The sequence below is a fragment of the Toxotes jaculatrix genome, chromosome 12 (assembly GCF_017976425.1).
Source record: "Toxotes jaculatrix isolate fToxJac2 chromosome 12, fToxJac2.pri, whole genome shotgun sequence".
In the NCBI taxonomy this organism is placed as follows: Eukaryota; Metazoa; Chordata; class Actinopteri; family Toxotidae; genus Toxotes; species Toxotes jaculatrix.
In genome coordinates, this window is record NC_054405.1 from 20,993,420 (window position 1) to 21,003,246 (window position 9,827).

Below are 9,827 nucleotides of genomic sequence, written 5' to 3' on the forward strand. Positions count from 1 at the left end.
AGTTTATTAGACATTTAAACAAAAGTCTGACATTTTAGGGGAAAAAAAACAAGTTTGGAATTGCAAGGATGCATACCATGTACAATTTCACCTCAAAAAAAATTTTTTTTTTGTTTTACTTATTTGCATCAAGTTAGTGTTTTTTTTTTTCTGAAATCAGTCCATATTTAAGCTACAGTGCCAATGGCTTTTCTGCCCCCGTGCAGGGCATGCACCCTGTGAATGGAAACCCCCCATAAAACAGCAAATTATGTTATTATTACACTTTATTTTTGTTTTTTTGTACAGATTAAATAAACAAGCTATAAAATGTTTATCTGCAAGTTTTAGAGGGGCTAATAGAGGAAATTTGTTACCTCTGGAGAGATCCAGATTGACTGTGCCCCCAGTTTACGGTCTTGCTAAACTAAGCTAAACAAACTAAATGAACTGTGGTTTGATCACGTCATTTTGAATCCATGTTTCAACATGGATTAATACCAAAAAATGTTATTATTACATATATCATTATAATAACTGTAAAAGGGTCAGTTCACCCAATTTCACATTTTCACACTTACTTCAATGGAAAATTACATTTGAAAAACTTTAAGTTAATCATCTAGAGTCTTTAGAATTGTCATTTATGACTCATTTAAAAGTAATTTGTGGACACAGTTAAATCAGAGCTGGTGTTTTGGAGCTTAGTAGATTAGTGCTTACATTGAGAAACACCTTTCACTAAATTATTCAAACTGTGTAAAACTCAGGATGAGCTTTACACAGTCTGTTAGTCATTTAAAACTCGTTTGTCTCTTTCCCCACAATTTCTTTGTTGATATTCTTACCATCTTTGTATAACTTTGCTTTTTCTGATCATTGACTTAAGTATTCAGTTTGAATACTTAACTCAATGATCTGAAAACTGAGAATATAACATCAGACCTGGCCACATGCTTTGGTCGTTCTCCAGGTACAGACTTATGGCTCCCCCTTCGACTTCATCCTCCAGAGTGATTAAGTGGGCCCAGCATTTGAAATCTGCCCTGGGCCAGTCTGTTCTGGCCTTGTGTGCCCTCCTCCTTACATAACAACCCACAGTTGTGTTCAATGGGAGCCTAACTTCCAACTACGACTACAGACACTTTACCGTAGACAACAGGAAACAGGCATGAGGAAAGTAGTAGGCAACTGCCCAACCGATCCGCGAGAAAGTAAGAAAAACTCCAAGAAAGTCACAGAAGATATTCCGGGATATTAGCAGGGAGCCACCACAATGGTGTGGTTTTCATCACATTTGACGCTTGGATGCCTCGCAGTTTGAGAGGTTATTCAGTACAGAGTAGATATCCCCCCCGCTGGCCACAAATGAAACCACACGGTTTGTGAAATGTGTTTTACTTATTGTTGCTTCACTTGGACGTTTGAGCCTCATTGTGCAGAATGATGTACTGTATGTGCTGAGTTTTCACATCCATGTCATGAAGGAGAAAAGTTTCTCTGTGCTCACCTTAAATCTGAGTTTAACACATTTATGTACAATTATGCACAACATTTGTGACATCAAAAATAGATTGGAAGTCAATCGTTGTGTTGAAATTAACAATATTTAATAATATTAAGATAAGACATAGACTTGTAAGCTGCTTCTTTCCATGTGCTGATGAGGATTTTGCTGCTCATGTATTACATTTCAGCAGTTTGTTATGTTGATATACAGCATTTACTTCCTAAAAGTAGTTAGTAAGGAGTTAACTACAAAAAACAAATATTTTTGCATGTGAAAATTTTTATGAAAAAAAATTGGAGCCAGTATGTTGTGCCTAAACAGATGTTTTTATCAGACACTCAACTATCACATTGTTCTTCCATCTGGGTTTTACAGTTTGAGGTCCCTGTCTGTCATGCTGGGAACTTGCTGGAAACTTGCTCCTGTGCACAAGCCAGCATCCAGCTCTTAAAAAAAGGCTTGTAACCCGTCTGATGGAAGCTGTGACTCAGTCGTGTTTCCAATCTGTTATGGAGACATCATCTGCCAATCTGCCTGTCAACACAGACTCAATAACTCCTTAATACACACCTCAAGCTACACAATTATCATCAGCACTTTTCATGTGTTAAGTGAATTCAAGTATAATATGCTTACATAGAAATGTTTGATGATTAATGCCTTCATTTCTTCACGTAGTAATGTACATTATTAAAAAGTATATTATGAGTAACTGATACACTGATGACGTTAGAAACTAAATAAACTTTCTTTGATGTTCAGTTAATTTCACACTTTCAGGTCAGTAGAAAATCCAGAACAGTAGGAAAGTATGAATGATTTGAAAAATAATAAAAACACAGCGGTCACCCGTTAGGTGCTCCATGTCGGCTGCCAGTGATCTGATTCATGCCGCATCACAGAACATCTACCCTCCACAGGAAAAATAAGCTTGCACCCTCTGTCAGTGCTTCTCTAAACACAGTCCTGGAAATATGCACATGTCTGTCATCACAGCAGAGGAGGTGGTGTGCAGGGTGTTGGCCAGTAGCCAGCTGGCACATCACCAGAGTTTGACTGACAGTCACAAGGTGCAGTGATGAAAAAGGTGAAGGTAGTGTGTTAAAGAGCACTGGCCAATATGTATGTTATGCTGTTGAATACAAAAATGTAAGCATAAGGGAAAGAATACATTTACATCTGGATTATGCCAAAGTACAAACTTTAAGGAGTATTGTTGTTAAATATTTGCTTAGTTAAGACACTTTTAACTGTGGAAAAGTGTTGTCACTGCCATAACTTACACCACATAATAACCTGTAATATCAGGGAGTGCCTGAGGCCAGGAACTTCCTGATGCTACATGCAATCAGTTGTTACACTTCATAGGTGATTATTGAAAGTGCAAGGCTTTTAACCAGATTTCTTGTTAATTACAAAGCATGAGATAAGGGTGGAAAACAGTACTGAGACGCATGGTTGTGGGTGTAAGTTGACTCTGCTCTCCAAATTTTGCAGAGGACCCAGTTTGGATGTTCAGAACATGCCAGACATTTCAAACCAGTCCTTTGGAGAAACCCCAAGAGCTGTCAATCCATCACTTTTATCACAAACCCAACACTGACGATGGGGATTAATTGTGAATTCCTTATCTTTAAACCTCTCAACAAAACTGTCAAGTACACAGGATGCTGGAAAAACTGAGAAAGAGGACAAGTCACAAAAGACAAGGGGAGGGTTGTACATTATGGTGTGTGTATGTGTGTGTGTGCATCTCTGCAATGACATCACTGGCGATGCCTGTTTGATGTCTGATTATTTTGTCTGCAGACAGAGTAATATTCCAGAAACAGCAGCTCAGGAGGAATTTATTTTTCAGTCTGTTGGCTGCAAATTCAGACTGATTGACCACATAAACTGGCCTTAGTAATTTGATAGATGAGCAGAAACCTCAATAAGTTCATTCACTGATGGAGGAGAGTGTATTAGGTCAATGGGTCTGTGTACTGTCTGACTCACATTCTGAAGAGAATAAGAAATTATATTAATGTTGTTACAGACACATGATAAATACTTGGTGAAAAGAAAGAACCAGAGGTTAACACAGCCTCTGAAATACTGTCAAAGCTTTGAATGTGTGTGTGTGTGTGTGTGGCTTGGATTAGGATGAAATATTTCCACTTAGCGACTGGTGATTTGTTTTAAACAAAGGGACATTTATTGACAACAAAAACAGTGGTGCCAGGATGGAAAAAAATTCTTCTCCTCTTTTAGTAATGCAGATGCAAGTTGTTTCAAGTTGAGGGAAAGGTGGTTGAACTTACTGTGGATAAGATAAGTGGCACTTCCTCACTCTGGTCTGTGTTAAGTAAAAAGTCCTCTGTGTCAATCCCCCGCCCTGAGACAGCATTTCCTCTCTTTGTCTGTAAGACTGGTCTGGTGTACACTGAATCTTAAATTCCCAAATTACTGTCTGTGATGCTTTTAGTGCTACATTATGTGTGTGCAAGCAAGATAGAAATGTATGTTTGAACATACACTGGCATAGAGGAAGATGACTACTTCTATTATTTGGGGATCACTATTTATTCTGTTTCCTGGTGGGTTTCTAAAATTAAACTCTGGGCCAAAAATAGAAGACAAAAAAGAAATGAGAGCTGGCTGGATGAGACACAGCATAGACTTCAGTGACTATGAAAAAATGCAGTGGTTTCTGGTTTGTGTGTGTGTAAGTGTTCAGATTCTGGAAAACAATTTTAGAACAAATACACTGATCTCTTTTTTGCACATTACACGTGATGTACTGGATCTGTTGGAGGTGTTGTAAAGCTCCGAGGAAGGAGTTGAGACTCCTTTTGAGAGGGAGACAGATATTTGACTATAACTCAAGCCTGGAAAGTTAAAAGGCAGTTGACTTATGGGTCAACACTGGGGGTGGGGTCTGAGTCTGGGGCCTGGGGATGTAATTACAGCTTAAACTGATCCTGAGTGGGATTTTAAGGTGGGTGAATGCTGAGGACAGGCTGTGTTAAACTACTCAGCAAGTCATGTGGCCAGCATTCAGAGAGAGTCTGTGGTGGGGGGGGTTCTATATTTCTCAAAAAAACATTTGGACTTTTACAGTTATAAAGTGCAAAGGTATAAAAGTATATTTTGTCACCTTCACTCTCAAACTGTCCCATTTCACTGAGTCATTAGTTGCACAACTAGCCCTTGTTTAAATTAATCATTTATTTATTTATTTGATAATACCACCATGACACATGCTTTTTCTGCCTAGTTTGGGGTAGCGGTGCTGGTTTTGATGTGTGTGTGTATGGTCATGCCATCATTAGTTGCTTTCTCCACTGCTTACATCACGCTGTGGCCTTAACCTTTTCACTGTTTATGGATGTTTACAAAAGACTCTCCAGTTAAACGTTAAGCCTTTGGAGCTTACAGAGGTCTTTGAAGTAGGTGTGACTTAACAGTTCGGAGTTCTGCACGAGGTCCTCGTGCCTAAACACAAGCCTGGTTCATACAATACACTTCTGATTTTAACTTTGGATGTTATAAATGGACCTGACCCTCTGACACCTAACCACACACTCATACAACATACAAGGAACATACATGATTTTTAGCCTGTGCTCAGCGTGTTCTACAAGTTCCCATGATGCAGGACGTAGTCTGTCTTGTTTAGTTTATGTTATGTCCAAAATGGTTGTTTATGGAGCTATAAATCATTGTGTGTGTATATCCTATTCTTTTACAGTAAATAAAATACAATCAGTCTTTCTTCAGGCTGTAAGCATACAAAATGGATATCAGATATCAGATATCATCCCTCTCTGATGATAGTGCATGCCCTCTCACATACTCTGGGTTGAACTCTGAACAGTCCAAAGTCGCTTAGGTTATAAGAAACACATTCAGACAGCATAGGCTATCCAGCACATTAAAAAGCCCATGAATAGATTATTGGCTTATGAGGTATGTGATGACAACTTCACAAGGATCTTCATCCATAAACAGTAAAAAGCTGAATGAAATGTAATCAGTGGAGGTACAGTATAACAATGCACACAGCTTACAGTTGTGTGCAAAGCATAATGCAAAGTTTATGGTTTGATCAGGTCTGACAGCTGAAACGCTGCAGAGTTTCAAAACTCGCCTTTAGTACTTTCTAAAATGGATAACGTTAAGTGATTAAAGTGTTTCAACAAAATGGAATTTTACCAGAAAGAGCAAAAGTAATTCCCATGTGGAATGATGCAAGTCGGACAAGCCCTTTCCTCTTCCCGTGTATGCGCTTTGTTAGCCAGCAAGTGCTGGCCACAGAGTTCAGTGTTGTCTGTGAAGATTATGGTACAAAATAACAATCTGCTCGAAGTACTTTCTTTGAACGGGCTTTTGAGAGCCGTTTGTCCAAACCACTTTCCAGTTTTTGTTACTTTACAATAAGCTTGTTGTTTTCTAAAAGTGAACATCTGACTCCTACACCCCACCCATAAATGTTATTTTTTTTTCATGTGAATGAAGGGTGAACAGATTGCTCTTTGAAATGTTTTTTCTATGCCTTTATTTAGATACGATAGTTGGAGAGAGAGATGGGGAATGACACAGCAAAGGGTTGGAGGGTATAGCCTCAGTTCGTGGGGCGCCTGCTCTACGGAGTGAGCTATACAACACCATGTCATCAGTGGATATCTTAATTTGTAGTGTATTTCTTTCTGCTAATAAAAAAAAATATATTCATTTTTATGTACTGTTAATTTGCAACATGAGATCCATCCATTGGCAGCCAATTATCCAGGTCTGGGTCACACTGGCAGCAGGCTAAACAGTCAGATGAGATATATAACACCCCCAGCATGTTCTGAGTGTGACCTGCTGTTGTTTGACAGTTGCTGGTTAGCTGAACATGCACGCAAACGTGTGTGCGTAACATACACGTGTGCATCTGCATGCCCCCTCCAGAGACCTGTCAGTGCTACACTGACGTTCTCCACGTCCAGAGTGGAAGACAAATTGAGCGTTATGGGTGGAAAAATAACCCTGTTTTCACACGTGTGTGCGACTTTGCGTCTGTGTGCGCACGTGCAAGGGTCAGTAAGGGGCCTGCACTGAATCATGTCCAGTGATGAAAATGGTGAAATAGAATGAAATCACAAATCTTGAGGAGTTTTTGATCTCTCCCATATGACTGAACTTAATCTGTGCTGCAGGATGTGAAGCAGAAATGTTGTCAAAAGTTGCTGAACTCTGGACTTTGTTGAGAATGGAATGTATGATTGGCATTTAGCTACACATAGTTAACTTTAATATCACTTGCACAGTGAGGTTTTGTTTTTCTTTTCTGTGGATATCTGAGACTGAAATACATTTCAGACTCATTAGTAAAATATGCTGTAGCCATGTCTGGGGCAGTCAGCCTGTGAACCAAAAGCAACACAGATATTGCTTTGTATCAGTCCCTTTACTGACTGAAAATGATGCAGCAGGCTCCATGCTGTGTGGGGTCTTTATGTAAACAGTCCAAAAGGTCATACTGTTTTACAGTTGTTTAAGTGTTGTACATGTGTTATGACTTTATGATGAATTGCACCAGACTGGGTGAGACGATGTTTTTGTTTTAACCCATCTTCCCATCAAAGCTACATAATGACCATCTAGTAATACAGTCTTCATCCCTGGCATTACTAAATGATTTCAGGAAGGCATAGGAATGCTTCTCAGACATCTGATACTGATCTGAGAAGCAGGTGTTGGACATAACCTTCTAAATACAAGATATTAGCAAATTCCTTTTATCCTCTTCACTGTGTCAATGCCTACGTCTTCTTTGTTTTCTTGGTTTTATTTCCAACAATTCAGCTTCTTGTTGGACTTTTGACGGCTGGCTTTTAAATCTTGCTATCTGAGCTTCCTTGAATAGGAGGCTTTCAAAAAGACTTGTCAAACAATCCCCGCTTGCAACTGAGTCACAATGCAGCAATGACAGTAAACTGAATTTAAACAAAATAAATATGTACAATTGTATTCAATGAAACAAATGATCAGAAAATAGACATGTCTATTCTTGCAGTGAAGATTCTGTGTTGCGTGTCACAAATGCAGGTTTGGTCCTCTAATTCAGATTACATTTGTCATTTGATTTCACCAGGGTGCACACATTTCGTTTGTGCTGTGTGCAACTAATTAATGAGAGTTTGTAAATTGTCTGTTCATGTATACAGTGACAGACATCAATATTTCCTTGTGGCGGTCTGGGGTGATCCAGTATGATTTCAGAAAACAGGCTCTTCAGTTGTATCTAACTCAAGTTAGCCTGCAAAGTGTAATCAAAATAAGCACATGGATCAAAGGCAGTTGGCTAAGATGGAGCCTGTAATCAGCTTTTTATTGTTTCGGAGAACTTATCTGTCCTTTAATTGACACTGCATAAACTGTAGGAAGCTAGAAAAATTAAAGGTCAGTTTGGTTGTCTGTATGGGCACATGTAAATAATAAACAAAGATTTCCCTGTATGAGTAGCAAAACCAAAGCCACTGTGTACTTCTGCTTTTATTCACAAAGGACAAAGAATCTAATATTTTTTTCAGAAAAAGTTATCCGTCACTGAAACACTGGACTTGCATGTGCAGTACATTTCTTCCTCGAGCAGGTTGGCACATGAGAGAGAAACTTCATCAGGGTGTATCTTGCAGTTGTGTTTGTTTTTTATTTGGTCTTTGTCAGCTGCAGGATCCTGCTTTAACATACTGAGATTATCATCATCATCTCCACCCCAAGGAAACTTGAACAGTTCTGTTCCACACACACACACACACACACACACACACACACACACACACACACACACACACACACACACACACACACACACACACACACACACACACACACACACACACAGGGACTCATGTTCCTATCTTATCAACAGGTGACTGAATATACACCCAGACCATAGTTTGTGAGAGCCTTGTTTGCTTTGGGTGGCGGACATCAAAAAATGCTTAAGCATGGTCCTCTAACACCCTGTGCTATTTTACCAGAAACAGCTGAACTTCATTCAATGGAGCTTTTGACTAGTCCACTGTTTGGTGTTTGACCTGAGGTTCACAGTTGGACAGGTATGCGAGCAGACACATGTATGCGTGCGCGCGCACAAACACGTACACACGCACAGAATGTCACCATAATTGGAGAGTGTCATTTGGCAAGTGTATACCTGCTCTCTCTCCCTGCTCCCTGCTCTCTGGAAAAAGTAAACAGAAGAATGCGTAAGAGCCTGCTCAACAGAGGTGACACAGACCCAGATTCCACTTTTATGACCAGAATGATGTGTCCATATCAGGCACTGTAAAGGACTTTTCTCCCAAAGGTTTTTCAACAGTCCATCTGGTGGTGATTAAAATCTTTAAATGTTGGTAATTTGGGCAGTCAATCCAAAGACGTTGACCAAAGGTTTCAATTTAGGCATATTGAGAAAAGACCAAAAACTATCACAAAGGTAATAGTAACAGACAAAGACTAGATGGACATTTTTGGCGTGCCTTGAATACTCCATGTGTTGTTGTTACCCTTTGCCTTTGGCTAATTTGACAAGTATACAGAGTTAATAATTTAGTAAGCTTAACTTTTGTTGAAGCTGCATGTCTTTTCCACATGCTGTTGCCAAAGAGTTTCTTCCCTTTCAGGAAGGCTGTCATGCACCTTTCACTCCCACTATTATCCTTGTTCATTTGTCCATCTGCTCTCATAATACAAGCACTCCATGGTTTCAAACCCTTTTCTCATTCATCACACACAGGGCTGCAGAGACCCCTCACTGGTACATGAGTCAGACATCCCTGGGTTTCCACATGGTCATTATTCTGTCCAGAACCCTGCTGAAAAATGAGAATAGCTTGTGCAGACTGTAACAAAAAAAAAAACCCCTTCTGATACTGTAATGGCAACTTTTATTAATTCAGACTTAAGCTGCTACATAAGATATATGACACCATCCTTCTGTAGGCATCATTGCGTACGTTGGTGCTTTAATACTATTTTGATTGTTTACTTTTCACAGTGAATCAGTGGAATTTTGAAGTAGTTTTTACATCAGCTGATCGACAGCTGATGATGAACAAAGTCTGTCAAACTTAATAATAATAATAATAATAATAAGAAGAAGAAGACTAATAAGACTAATAATTGTAAAATATTGGGGCAATAGGTCATTTGAAATCACAGATGCAGACTCTACAGCCCTGGAGGCAGAAATACCTGCAGAAAGCGACAGTAGGAGAGAGGAAAGAGATAAGAGAGCACATAACTACAGGAAAGAGAAGAAGTCAGTTTAGTAATGTGGACTTCAGTGCATCATGGGAAG